The sequence below is a fragment of the Ursus americanus genome, chromosome 20 (assembly GCF_024610735.1).
Source record: "Ursus americanus isolate L20-20 chromosome 20, mUrsAme1.1.p, whole genome shotgun sequence".
NCBI classification, from domain to species: domain Eukaryota; kingdom Metazoa; phylum Chordata; class Mammalia; order Carnivora; family Ursidae; genus Ursus; species Ursus americanus.
Genome location: NC_142146.1, coordinates 35,227,609 through 35,242,437, shown reverse-complemented (window position 1 = coordinate 35,242,437; position 14,829 = coordinate 35,227,609). Strand labels below are relative to the sequence as shown.

General features: G+C 37.9%; 1 protein-coding gene across 4 annotated transcripts in view; it reads left to right on the top strand.

Moving 5' to 3' along the window:
• The window catches only part of PIK3CB (phosphatidylinositol-4,5-bisphosphate 3-kinase catalytic subunit beta), a 184,630-nt gene that overhangs the window by 27,643 nt on the left and 142,158 nt on the right, over positions 1-14,829 (top strand). For all 4 annotated transcript variants that reach the window (XM_087870221.1, XM_045791870.2, XM_045791871.2 and 1 more), the window contains exon 2: positions 5,741-5,846. The gene's annotated coding sequence lies outside the window, so the exon portion shown is untranslated. The remainder of the gene's footprint in view (positions 1-5,740; positions 5,847-14,829) is intronic.

The following is a 14,829-nucleotide window of genomic DNA, read 5'->3' as shown; positions in this document are numbered from 1 at the left end:
TAGACATTTGGGTTGTTTCCAGTTCTTAAAAAAAATTTTTTTTAAAGATTTTACTTATTTATTTGAGAGAGAGAAAGCACAAGCAAGGGGTGGGGGGGGGATGGCAAGGTGCAGAGGGAGAGGGACAAGCAGGCTCCGCTCTGAGTGTGGAGCCCCACTCAGGGCTCCATACCACAAATCTGAGATCATGACGTGAACCAAAATCCAGTCGGTTGCTTAACGGACTGATTCACCCAGGCCCCCTGCGTTGTTTCCAGTTTTTTATTATTATAATAGTGTTGTAGTGAATTACCTTGTATATATCATTTTGTCCATAAACAAGTATAAAATTATGGGATAAATTCAGTTGTGATATTACTAATCAAAGGCCATATGTCTTTGTAATTTTGATAGGTATTGCCAAAATGCCCATATGTTTGGATCCAGACTCTCCCACTGATTATAAGGGCTAATGTGTATTTCTCCCCTGCAAGCTTTATTCAGATTTAATTGACGTACAACATTGTGTAAGTTTAAGGTGTACAATGTGATGATTTGACATACATATATATAGCAAAATATTTACCGCAGTTAAGGCTAGTTGCTACATCTTTCACATAATTCACATAATTACCATTTTGTTGTTGTTATGGTGGATAATAGAGAGAGAGCCAGAGAGGGAGAGCGAGGGAGTGAGCAGGATAGAGTGAGTGAGAGGGAGTGAACAGAAGCAGGGGTGGAGGGAAAGGGAGATGTGGGACCTGATGTGGGGCTTGATCCTAGGACCCTGGGATCATGACCTGAGCTGAAGGCAGATACTTAACTGACTGAGCCACCCAGGAACTCTGATAATAGGCATTTCTTCACAGCCTTGCCAAGAAAGTACCTTGGCACAGTGCCTGGGTGGCGCAGTTGGTTGAGTGTTGGACTCTTGTTTTTGGCTGAGGTGGTGATCTCAGTGTCCTCGGATTGAGCTCCTTGTCAGGCTCCATGCTCAGCGTGTGGTCTGCTTGAAATTCTTTACACCCCCCCCCACACTCGAGAGCTCTCATGCTCTCTCTCTCAAATAAATAAATCAATCTTTGGAAAGTACCTTGGCAAACAGGGATTTTTGCTAAACTGATATATGGAAAATGGTGTCTTGGTGTAGTTTTGTTTTATTTATCATTCTAGTAAAATATCTTTTGGTGAAATGTGTACATAGTTCTTTTGGATGTGTATCTATGGTGGAATTCCTGTGTCATAAGGTATGTGAATTTCCATTGCTCCACATTCTTAGCAAGCCTGAGTAGTCTTAGTTTCTTTAAATTGTACCATTTTGGTGGTACAGAGTGGTATCTTCTTGTGGTTTTAATTTTTATTTTTATCCTCTAATGAGGATGTCCATTTTTTCCCTATGCTTGTTGTCTATATCAACCCAGAATATATAATAATTTCCATTTGTTAAACAAAAAGAAAGAAAAACAGCAAACACTTTTACACTGGCAGTCTTAATCTGGTTCTTTCCCGGGTACTAGGTATTAAAGAATATTTTTGACTCTTATAATTGCATTTTGTAAAAAAAAAAAAAAATGTGGTAGAAATTACATTACTTTATTCTTTGATGTAGGGCTAGGACTTTGTGGTAGTATGTTAGTTCAGTAGGAAGAGGGTGAAGAGGAGAGAGATGAATACTTACACCATGAAGTGATTTTTTTTTTTTTTTAAGATTTTATTTATTTATTTCACAGAGAGAGACAGCCAGAGAGAGAGGGAACACAAGCAGGGGGAGTGGGAGAGGAAGAAGCAGGCTCCCAGCGGAGGAGCCTGATGTGGGGCTCGATCCCAGAACGCCGGGATCACGCCCTGAGCCGAAGGCAGACGCTTACCGACTGAGCCACCCAGGCGCCCCCCATGAAGTGATTTTTTAATTTACCTGGTTTTGCTTGCTTATTTGTGGGTGGAGGTTGTGAGGTTGAAATCACTGTTATTTAAATAGAATAGTTTAGCCAGCTCTTAAATTATAATATAACTTGCATGATTGAGGCATAGTATTGTTTTTGTTTTTGTAGAAAGTACTTTTACTTGAACAAGGACTAGAGATAGACTCTGTGTAGGGGTTTTGGTTTGTTTACATGCCATTCTCAGTGCTTGGGTAAGCTTTTGAAATCTTCCCCCACATCTTTTTAAAGTTTAATGGATGTTTATTGTTTGTCCAGAATTTTTTCCTTTCTTTTCACAATAAAGCTGTGGGAGTGGATCTTCACGTGTAAGGTTATTAATAACATTGTTTTTACCTAAAAGCTTTAGTAGGAATTTTAAGAGTAATTTTTTTTAAAGATTTTATTTATATAATTGAGAGGAGGGGGCATGAGCAGGGGGAAGGGCAGCAGGGAGAAACAGACTCCCCCCTAGACATCATTTTTTGGCAGTTTTAGGTTTACAGTAAAATTGAGTAGAAGTACGTAGAGTTCTCTTATATCCCTGCTCCCACATGCGTAGCCTCCCTGACTGTCAACATCCTGCACCAGCAAATTGTGGTTATTTTTGAGTTGACTGATTCCCTTACTTTTGGAAAAGTAAGCAGTTTGATATATTTTAACATCGTTTGGAGTCTGTTTTATAACATTCTTCTCATTTTAAAAAGAGTATTTTTGACCTTACTACAAAAACAAAGAAGCCAAGACTAGAATTAAATTTCTTGCTTCCTAACAGGATTTTATTTTGAAGATACAAAATGAAAAAGATTTTCAGCACTCTCCGTTAATTCCTACTAATTTTATGAAACTTGAAGATTTTTAAGTCTTTCTCCCTGCTTTTACAAAATCTTTAAATGTAAAAATGTTCTAACCAGATGCTTGGAATTTTTAATTAAAATTCTGACTTCTGGGGGTGCCTGGGTGGTTCAGTCAGTTAAGTGTCTGCCTTCGGCTCAGGTCATGATCCCAGGGTTCTGTGATAGAGCCCTGCATGTGGCTCCCTGCTCAGTGGGGAGCCTGTTTCTCCCTCTCCCTTTGCCCTTCCCCCACTTGTGTTCTCTCTTTCTCTCAGTCTCTCTCTCAAATAAATAAAATCTGTAAAAAAAATTTTCTGACTTGGAGTATTACTGAGACGATATATAGTTCCAAACGTGGTGGGCACAAGCTCTGATTTGAGTGGGCTTGCCTGGAAGTGAATTAAATGATGTGATTAGAATACCGTTATCAATAAAGGACATAAAGTCCTTTAAGATTTTATTAGTGAAGAATGGGACATTATGACTGAGAAGAGAGGGCTATGAGCCCACTGATCATTGGAAAACACCCATGGTTTAGGACTTAAAGAAGGCAAAGCCATAAAACTTCGTGAAGACTATAGGATTTTCTCAATAAGACAGAAGGGTCCACGTAAAAAAAGATTGGTAATTTTGACCACATTAAAATTAATGGTCATTCAAAGACACCGTAGGGGTGCCTGGGTGGCTCAGTTGATTAAATGTCCGAATCTTGATCTCAGCTCAGGTCTTGATCTCAGGGTTGCGAGTTCAAGCCTCATGTTGGGTTCTACACTGGGCATGGAGCCTACTTAAAAAAAAAGTTAAAAAAAAAAATTAAAGACACCATCAAGAAAATGAAATGATAAACTAAACTTGGAAAAACATTATTGCTATTTTGGAAAAAAATAATTATGTTATATACAATAGAGAATTAGTGTCCTGAACAGAGCTCCCTTCATGGATGTACAACCTGTGCAGTCATATAGGGCCCTATACTTATTTTAATGCTAAACTGCCACTGTCTTAAAATTCTTAATTTTTGAATAATGGCCCTGCTTTTTTTTTTTTAAGATTTTTTTATTCATTTGAGAGAGAGACAGAGCATGAGTGGGGGGAGGGGCAGAGGGAGGGGGAGGGGACAAGCAGACTTCCCACCTAGCACAAAGCCTGAGCCTGATGTGGGGCTTGATCCCAGGACCCTGGGATCACAACCTGAGCCAAAATCAGAGGCTTAACTGACTGAGCCACTCAGGCACCCCGTGGCCCTGCTTTTTAATTTTGCACTGGGCCTCCAAATTCTTTTTGTTGTTGTTGTTGTTTTTTTTTTTTAATGATTTTTTATTATATTATGTTAGTCACCATACAGTACATCCCCGGTTTCCGATGTAAGGCTCGATGATTCATTAGTTGTGTATAACAGCCAGTGCACCATGCAATACGTGCCCTCCTTACTACCCATCACCAGTCTATCCCATCCCCCCCCCCAGGCCCTCAGTTTGTTTCACATAGTCAATAGTCTCTCATGTTTCATTCCCCCTTCTGATTACCCCCCTTTCTTTATCCCTTTCTTCCCCTACCGATCTTCCTCGTTCTTATGTTCCATAGATGAGAGAAATCATATGATAGTTGTCTTTCTCTGCTTGACTTATTTCACTTAGCATTATCTCCTCCAGTCCTGTCCATGTTGTAGCAAATGTTGAGAACTCGTTCTTTCTGATAGCTGAGTAATATTCCATTGTATATATGGACCACAACTTCTTAATCCAGTCATCTGTTGAAGGGCATCTCGGCTCCTTCCACGATTTAGCTATTGTGGACATTGCTGCTATGAACATTGGGGTGCATATTGGGCCTCCAAATTCTGTAGCCAGTCCTGGTCCTGATATATAAAGCCTAATAAATAATGAGAAAAACACAACCCAATAAAAATGGCCAAAATTGTGAACAAAGGAATGCAGAAAGGAACATAGGTAATTAATAAACATGTGAAAAGGTCTTCAACCTCATTAAGTAATACAAACTGAAATCATGGTATATGTTCTGTATTGCCACAAATTAAGAAATCTGACTTTACCAGGTATTGGAGAGGAATGCGTCATCAGTTTACATACTGCTGGTGAGTTGCTAGAGTGATACAGTTGGAAGACAAGTTTGGCATTTTTAGTAAAGTTGGGAATTTGCATTTCCTATAACCCACCAATTCCACTTCTAGGTTTAAAGCATACCTTAAAGTAATTCTTGTTCATGTGCACCTGGAGACTTGTATAATAATGTTGATAAAAGCAAAAATCTTTAAACCGTCCAAATGCCTGAAAACAGAAAGGATAAATACATTGTGGCATATTTACATAATGAAACACTATAGAGCAATTAAAAAGTAACATGGATAAAGCTTAGCGAAATATTCGAGTTACAAAATTCACATCCCTGAAGACTCCATCAGCATATAAATTTATCAAGCTGAAGTAGGGAGCCAGGGATACAAACCTAAACAAAACGTTATTTAGGGATGTATACATAAATGCAAAGTTCAGTTTTAAACAGTAATGGAATAATTATTCAGGATAAAGGTTGGGATGCGAGGAGCATGTAGGTAGATGTAATGTTATTGGTGTTCTGTGGGATGCTGATCTATAGTGTTCATCTTATGTTTGCATGCATCTTTCCATATATTGTGTGTGTTTCAAATATTATATTAAAGAAGAAAAGGGGGAAAATGAAATAAGCTATCCATAGTAGCTTATGATAGAGGAGTAGGTTGAGAAGTAGAAAGAAAATTAGCATATTACAGAAAAGAGAAGAGGTCATCTAAATGAGAGGATTTAGATCTTTGTATAGGATGTCTGCTTAGAAGCAGTCCCTTCTCACTCTAATGCTCTACAATTTTAATATTATAGTTCATATGTTTTTTATATTTTTCCCCATATTTAAAAATAAGCAGTCATGTCATACAAGTAATAAATTTATTTTATTTTTAATTTATCTCATTTAGGTGTTAATACCTTTTATCTTCACTCTTTTTTGTAGTGTATCTTCTAATTTGAAAGTCTTCCAGGAAAACTTCAGTTTAAAAAAATAAGTAATGCCATCATCTGATATCTTAAAGGACTGAAATGAGGGCTATCATTTTGAGGTAAGTATCTAATTTTGTATTTTTAATTTCTTATACTAATTTTCCAGAAGTTGAAAAATAGAAGGAAAATGTGAATATTGGTAATATCTTTCTTTTTTTTTTTTTATTTTAAGATTTTATTTTTAGGTAATCTGTACCCGCAGTGTGGGGTTTGAACTCATGACTCTGAGATCAAGAGTTGAATGCTCTTTTGACTGAGCCAGTCAGGCACCCCTAGATTCTAAATCTTTTAGTTAATCTCTATGTTGGAGAGGTACAAATCCTAGGCCTTGTTTTAAAATAGTCTGATATTTAGGATTATATATACCCCATTTTTTTTTTTTAAATTAATGATTTTTTATTATATTATGTTAGTCACCATACAGTACATCCCCGGTTTCCGATGTAAAGCTCGATGATTCATTAGTTGCGTGTAACACCCAGTACACCATGCAATACGTGCCCTCCTTACTACCCATCACCGGTCTATCCCATTCCCCCACCCCCCTCCCCTCTGAGGCCCTCAGTTTGTTTCTCATAGTCAATAGTCTCTCATGTTTCATTCCCCCTTCTGATTACCCCCCTTTCTTTATCCCTTTCTTCCCCTACCGATCTTCCTAGTTCTTATGTTCCATAGATGAGAGAAATCATATGATAGTTGTCTTTCTCTGCTTGACTTATTTCACTTAGCATTATCTCCTCCAGTGCCATCCATGTTGCAGCAAATGTTGAGAATTCGTTCTTTCTGATAGCTGAGTAATATTCCATTGTATATATGGACCACAACTTCTTAATCCAGTCATCTGTTGAAGGGCATCTCGGCTCCTTCCACGATTTAGCTATTGTGGACATTGCTGCTATGAACATTGGGGTGCATATGGCCCTTCTCTTCACTACGTCTGTATCTTTGGGGTAAACACCCAGTAGTGCAATGGCTGGATCATAGGGTAGCTCAATTTTTAACTTTTTAAGGGACCTCCACACTGTTTTCCAGAGTGGCTGTACCAACTTGCATTCCCACCAACAATGTAGGAGGGATCCCCTTTCTCCACATCCTCTCCAACAATTGTTGTTTCTTGCCTTGTCTATTTTTGCCATTCTAACTGGCGTAAGGTGGTATCTCAATGTGGTTTTGATTTGAATTTCCCTGATGGCTAATGATTTTGAACATTTTTTCATGTGTCTGTTAGCCATTTGTATGTCTTCTTTGGAAAAGTGTCTGTTCATATCTTCTGCCCATTTTTTGATTTGTTTATTTGTTTCTCGTGTATTGAGTTTGAGAAGTTCTTTGTAGATCTTGGATACCAGTCCTTTATCTGTAGTGTCATTTGCAAATATATTCTCCCATTCCGTGGGCTTCCTCTTAGTTTTTTTGACTGTTTCCTTGGCTGTGCAGAAGCTTTTTATCTTGATGAAGTCCCATAAGTTCATTTTATCTTTTGTTTCTCTTGCCTTTGGGGATGTGTCATGAAAAAGGTTGCTTTGGCTGATGTCATAGAGGTTGCTGCCTATGTTCTCCTCTAGAATTTTGATGGATTCCTGTCTCACATCGAGGTCTTTCATCCATTTGGAGTTTATCTTTGTGTATGGTGTGAGCGAGTGGTCAAGTTTCATTCTTTTGCATGTAGCTGTCCAATTTTCCCAGCACCATTTATTGAAGAGACTGTCTTTTTTCCACCGGATGTTTTTTCCTGCTTTATCAAATATTAGTTGCCCAAAGAGCCGAGGGTCCATTTCTGGGTTCTCTATTCTGTTCCTTTGGTCTATGTGTCTGTTTTTGTGCCAGTACCATGCTGTCTTTGTGAGCACAGCATTGTAGTACAGCTCGAAATCCGGCATTGTGATGCCCCCAGCGTTGTTTTTCCTTTTCAACAGTTCCTTGGAGATTCGGGGCCTTTTCTGTTTCCATACAAATTTAAGGACTATTTGTTCCAGTTCTTTGAAAAATGTCCTTGGTATTTTGATCGGGATAGCATTGAAAGTGTAGATTGCTCTGGGTAGCATGGACATTTTAACTATGTTAATTCTTCCGATCCATGAGCATGGAATATCTTTCCATCTTTTTATGTCTTCCTCAATGTCTTTCAAGAGTGATTTATAGTTTCTAGAATATAGGTCCTTTACGTCTCTGGTTAAGTTAATTCCAAGGTAACGTATGGTTTTTGGTGCTATTGTAAATGGGATGGATTCACTAATTTCTCTTTCTTCGGTCTCGTTATTCGTGTATAGAAATGCAACTGATTTCTGAGTATTGATTTTGTATCCCGCCACATTACTGAATTGCTCTATAACTTCTAATAGTTTGGGCGTGGATTCTTTTGGGTTTTCCATATAGAGTATCATGTCATCTGCGAAGAGAGACATTTTGACTTCTTCTCTGCCGATTTGGATACCTTTGATCCCTTTTTGTTGTCTGATTGCTGTTGCAAGGACTTCTAGTACTATGTTGAATAATAGTGGCGAGAGTGGGCATCCTTGTCGTGTTCCTGATCTTAAGGGAAAGGCTTCCAGCTTTTCCCCATTGAGAATAATATTTGCTGTAGGCTTTTCATAGATGGCTTTTATGAGGTTGAGAAATGTACCCTCTATTCCTACACTCTGAAGGGTTTTAATCAGGAAAGGATGCTGTATTTTGTCAAATGCTTTTTCTGCATCAATTGAGAGGATCATATGGTTCCTGAGTCTTTTCTTGTTGATACTATGTATCGCGCTGATCGATTTGCGAATGTTGAACCACGCTTGCATCCCAGGTATGAATCCCACTTGGTCATGATGGATAATCCTTTTAATTATATACACCATTGTTAACAGAGCTTCATGAAGGAGAGAGGAAGGGTCGGTATTGTTGAAAGCTATTTAGAGAGATTAATTGAAAACTGAAGCTTTTTGGAGCTTTTTCGGAGTTGTTAGTTAGGAGGTTATTGTTTACCCCTTTGAAGATAGTGTTTGTGGCTGAAAATAAGGTTGCAGTAGAATAAAGAGTAAGGAGGAGGTGATAAAGTGAGTATTTCACCTCTAATTTATTTATTAAATCAATAGGTAGAATGTACTTAGGATGCAGCAATCATTTTCCTAAGTACTGGAGTTCTAGTTAGCATGACCATGTATCCTGGTTTAAGCCTCTTGTAGATCAATTAATGCCAAACTTTTTCCCCTAGCTTTGAGATATAATTGGCATATATCATTCTGTAGTCACCCAACTTTTTTGGGTGCTGTACTCTTTTATCCCCATGACTTTGTTTTTATCTTTTTTTTTTTTTGAAGATTTTATTTGTTTATTTGTCAGAGAGAGAGCGACAGCGAGCGAGCGCGTGCGTGCGCACAAGCAGGAGGAACAGCCAGCAGGGGGAGCAGTAGGCAGTGGAAGAAGCAGGCTCCCCACTGAGCAGGGAGCCTGATGCGGGACTCAAGCCCAGGAAACCTGAGCTGAAGGCAGATTGTTAACCGACTGAGCCACCCAAGTGTCCCAGTTTTTGTCTTTTTAAAATTTTTATTGTTTTTTACTATTTTTGTTTTTTTAAAGTAATCTCTCTGCTCATCATGGGGCTTGAACTCAAAATCCCAAGGTCAAGAGTTGGCATGTACCCCCACTACCACCCTCCCCTCTGGTCACCCCCAGTTTGTTCTATATTTAGGGGTGTTTCTTTATTTGCTTGTTTTGTTTTTAGATTCCACATATTAGTGAAATCATAAGGTATTTGTCTTTGACTTCTGTCACTTAGCATAATACCCTGTAGGTCCATTCATGTTGTCATGAATGGCGAGATTTCACTTTTTTTTCCGGCTGAGTAATACTGCATTTTATATATATATATAGATATAGATAGGTCTATCTATCTATATCTATATCTTTATCCATTCATTTATCAGTGGACACTTAGGCTGTTTTCGTGTCTTTGCTACTGTAAATAATGCTGCAGTAAACATAGGGGTGCATATATCTTTTTGATGTAGAGTTTTTGTTTTCTTTGATAAATATCCAGAAATGAAATTACCCAATTATATGGAATTTCTTTTTTTATTTTTATTTATTTTTATTTTTTATTTTTTTAAAGATTTTATTTATTTGAGAGAGAGTGGGCACAACAGGGGGAGGGGCTGAGTGAGAACGAGAAGCAGACTCCCTGCTGAGCAGGGAGCCCAATGCAGGACTCGATCACAGGACCCTGGGATCATCACCTGAGCTGAAGGCAGCTGCTTAACCGACTGAGCCACCCAGGCACCCCGGTATTTCTATTTTTAATTTTTTGAGGAACCTCCATGGTGTTTTCCGAAGTGGCTACACCAATTTCTATTCCTACCGACAGTGCACGAGGATTCTCTTTTCTCTACATCCTCACCAACATTTGTTATTTCTTCTTTTTGATACTAGCCATTCTGACTGGTGTGAAGTGATATTCTGGTTTTGATTTGCATTTCCCTGATGATCAGTGATGTTGAGCATCTTTTCATGTGTCTGTTGGCCGTTTGTATGTCTTCTTCTTTGGAAAAATGTCTTTCAATGCCTCTGCCCATTTTTAAAATCATTGTTTTCTTGGTGTTGACTTGTATAAATTCTTTATATATTTTGAGTATTAAATACTTATCACATATATAATTTGTAAATATCTTCTCCCATTCAGTAAGTTACCTTCTCATTTTGTTGATGATTTCTTTTGCTGTGCAGAAGCTTTTTATTTTGGCATACTGCCAACTATTTATTTTTGCTTTTGTTTCCCTTGCTTGGAAAGACAAATCCAGAAAAATACTGCCAAGGCTGATGTTTAAGAATTTATTACCTATGTTTTCTTCTGGGAGTTCTGTGGTTTCATGTTTAGGTCTTTAATCCATTTTGAGTTTATTTTTGTGTACCGTGTGGGAAAGTGGTCCACTTTCATTTTTTTGTATGTATCCGTCCAGTTTCCCCATTTTTATTGAAGAGACTATCCTTTCCCCATTGCGTATTGCCTCCTTTGTTGTGGATTAACCACATAAGTGTGGGTTTATTGCTTGGGTTTTTATTCTGTTCCGTTGATCTGTGCATCTTAACTTTTGTGCCAGTACCATGCTGTTTCAATTACTATAGCTTTGTAGTGTAGTTTGAAATCTGGATTGTGATACTTGAGTTTTTGTTCTTTCTCAAAATTGCTTTGGCTATTTGGGGTATTTTGTAGTTCCATACAAATGTTAGGATTATTTGTTCTAGTTCTGTGAAGAATACTCTTGGTATTTTGATAGGGCTTACACTGAATCTGTAGAATGCTGTGGGTAGTACGGACATTTTAACAATGTTAATTCTTCCAGTCTGTAAACGTGGTATATCTTTTCATTTATTTGTGTTGTCTTCAATTTCTTTTTTTATTTTTAAAGCTTTTTTCTTTTTAACTTTTTTTTAAAGTTGAGCATGGAGCCAGTGCAGGGCTTGAATTCATGATCCTGAGATCAAGACCTGAGCTGAGATCAAGAGTTGGATGGTTAACTGACTGAGCCGCCCACATGCTGTCTTCAGTCTCTTTCATCAGTGTCTTACAGTTTTCAGAGTACAGGTCTTTTACTTCCTTGGTTAAATTTATTCCTAGGTATTTTATTCCTTTATGCACTTGTAGATGGGATTATTTTCTTAATATCTCTTTCTTTTAGCTCATTATTGCATGTAGAAATGCAACACATTTCTGTATATTAGTTTTGTGCCCTCAACTTTACTCAGTTTTTTAGTTCTAATATTTTTTTTGGTGGAATCTTTAGAGTTGTTTTTTTTTTTTTTTTAATTTTCAATGTATTGTACCTTGTCATTTGCAAATAGTGACAGTTTTACTTTTTCCTATCAATTTGCATGCCTTGTATTTATTTTTTTTGTCTCATTGCTGTGGTTAGGACTTCCAGTACTGTGTTGAATAAAAGTGTTGAGAGTGAATATCCTTGTTTTACTCCTGATCTTAGAGGAAAAACTTTCAGCTTTTCACCATTGAGTATGATGTTAGCTTTGAGTTTGTCATATATGGTTTGTATTATGTTGAGATGTATTTCCTCTAAATTTGCTTTGTTGAGAGTTTTTACCATGAACAGATGTAGAATTTTGTCAAATGCTTTTTCTGTATCTATTGAAATGATCATATGATTTTTATCTTTCATTTTGTTAATGTGGTACATCACATTGATTGATTTGCAGATATTGAACCACTCTTGCATCTCTAGATGTCCAGCTCTTTTCTTTAAGATTTTATTTTTTTTAAGTAATCTCTACACCCAAAGTGGGGCTCAGAGTCAAAACTCCCACTTCGAGAGTCACATGCTCCGCTGACTGAGCCAGCTAGGTGCCCCTGGATGTTAACCTATTTTTAATGCCCTCTTTTGCTTTTAAGTCTACTGGTTTGGATGATAAATTACATGGTTCATCCAGTGATAAAGTACATGGACGATAACTTACATGGTCTATGTTATATAGTTAACAAGGACAGACATTACCTGCCTGGGCTTATTTTGCCAACTAACCTGGGCTTCTAGGCAAGTTAAGTGCTTAACAAATATTCGTGAAATGAATTGGCTAATTACAGCTGTGATCAGGGCTGCAGAAGTGAAATAATGACTCCTGATTGAGTTCATTTGACAGTGGAGATTTCAGAAATAGATTTGGCAGAGAATATGGAAGAAAGGAGTCACACAAATGAATCTGAGATTTTGAGTTCTGGTGGCTTGAAGTATGATGGTACCGTGAATGGAAGAAGTAAGGAAACCATGAGGAAAAACTGGTACTAATGGTCTAGTGGATGGGATTGTAGCATGATGAATTTTGTTAGACACATTTTTTGAGTTAGAGGTAGAAGTTTTAGAATATCTCCTTAATTGTGGGAATATGAGATTGGAAATTAGAAAAAAATACGCTAGGATCTGGGTATAATAGATTTTGGAGTAATGCACATAGAGTGTCAGTTGTGAAAGTAGGTAACATTTCCAGGGCCCTAGCAGAAAGAAAAATGTTAAGTGCAGGACATTAGGAAATGCCTATAGTAAAGGAGTGGATGTTGTTAAAAAGAATCAGTAAGGGGAAAAATAAGAAGAAAAGTATTAAGGAGAGCAGAATCTTCTAGTGTTTTTCTTTGAAGTGTGGTAAGGAATTTCAGGGAGAGGCTCTTTAGAGGGATAAGATGCTGTAGAAAGATGAATGATTTTAATACCCTGGAAAGCACCACTAAATTTAACTATTAAGAAGTTATTGAGGGGCGCCTAGGTGGCTTAGCTGAATGTCCAACTCATGATTTCAGCTCATGTCTTGATCTCAGAGTTAATGAGATTGAGCCCCGCATCAGGCTCCATGTTAGGTGTGGAGCCTGCTTAAGATTCTCCCTCTCCCTCTCTCTGCCCCTCCCCCCTTTCTCTCTTTAAAAAAAAAAAAAGTTATTGATAACCAAGAGAACAAATTAAGTAGACCAGGGTGAATTGTAAGAGGTTGAGTAAACGGTTTGGCATGAAGAATAAAGTGGAATGTTTTTCAAGAAGTTTGTGCAGTTGTGAGGACTTAGCCATGTAGGAGATAGTTTTGCATTAACACATAATATATTTTAGGTAAAGGGGAATGATCCACTAGAGTAGTTTAAATATTAGAGTGATTAATTGCCAGGAGGAGGTAGAAAGGATTGAGATCAAGGATATGGGTCAAGGGCTTAATTCTTACAGAAGAGCAGCAACATTTCTGCTTAGAAACCAGAGGAATGGAAGAAAGCAAATCAAAGAATTTTTAGGCAAAGAGGAAGAAAACTGTATAATTCCTTATCCTACTTTTTTAATAAGGTAGGGATTGAGGTTAGCTGCTAGGCATATAGTTAATTAGCAGGGGTGTTGGGATCCTGGGAGAAGAAAATACTTAGGGAAAACATTGTAATCACCAAATTCACCGAATATTTATTAAACATCTGCTTTGTGCCAGGTATTCTTATAGATAAGATCTGTTCTCATGGAGCCAATTGCCTCTAAGAACTAGAAAAATACTAAAAATACCAAATGGTACCAAAATGTAATGTGATAATGAAAAGAATTTTATTTTTATTTTTTTAATTTTAATGTTTTTTTATTATGTTAGTCACACGAAGAGAATTTTAAAACTAGGCACTTGGTAGAGTGACTGGGTGAATACTTCATTCATTCATTCAATTCATTTATTTTTAAAGATTTTATTTATTTGACAGGGAGAGAGAGAGAGCAAGAGCGCACAAACGGGGAGTGGCAGGCAGAGAGAGAGGGAGAAGCAGGCTTCCTGCCCAGCAGGGAGCCGGATGTGGGACCCTGGGGTCATGACCTGAGCGAGAGACAGACACCTAACTGACTGAGCCACCCAGGTGCCCCCTTAATTTTTTCTTAAGATTTTATTTATTTATTAGAGAGCATGAGTGGAGTGAGGGACAGTGGGAGAAGGAAAAACAGACTCTCTACGGAGCAGGAAGTCAGACATGGGGCTTGATTCCAGGACCCCAAGACCATGACCTGAGCTGAAGGTAGATGCTTAACTGACTGAGCCATCCAGGCACCTCTGGGTGGTTACTTCTGAGGAGGTGACATTAAGATAAGGTGCGAAAGACAAAAATTCAGTCACTTGAAAATCAAACTAAGGTAAAAACTTCAAAGTAGAAATAAGCTTATTGTGTTGGAGAAGCAGAAAGAAGTTCCCTACTCTAGAACAGAATGGAAGAGGACCATAGTATCATGAGATGAAGTTGAAGAAGTAGGTAGGGCTGGGTTGTGTTGGTCCCTATGGCCATGGTAAGGGCTCTAGACTCAAGAAAGTTTTTTAAGGAAGGTTTTAAGCAGAAAAGTGTCTTGATATATGTTTTAATGATTTCTCTGGCTACTTTATTGAAGATGGATTATAGGAGTAGAGGGGAAGCAGAAAGGTCAGATAAGTGGCTGTTGGCCAGAGATGATGGTGGAGAAACTTAATATGATCACCAGGATAGAATAGAAAGGATTGCTGAGCAATCAATAAAGGCCCAGTTTAAGATAAGCTAGCATGACCTGTCAGGCCGTGTGAATT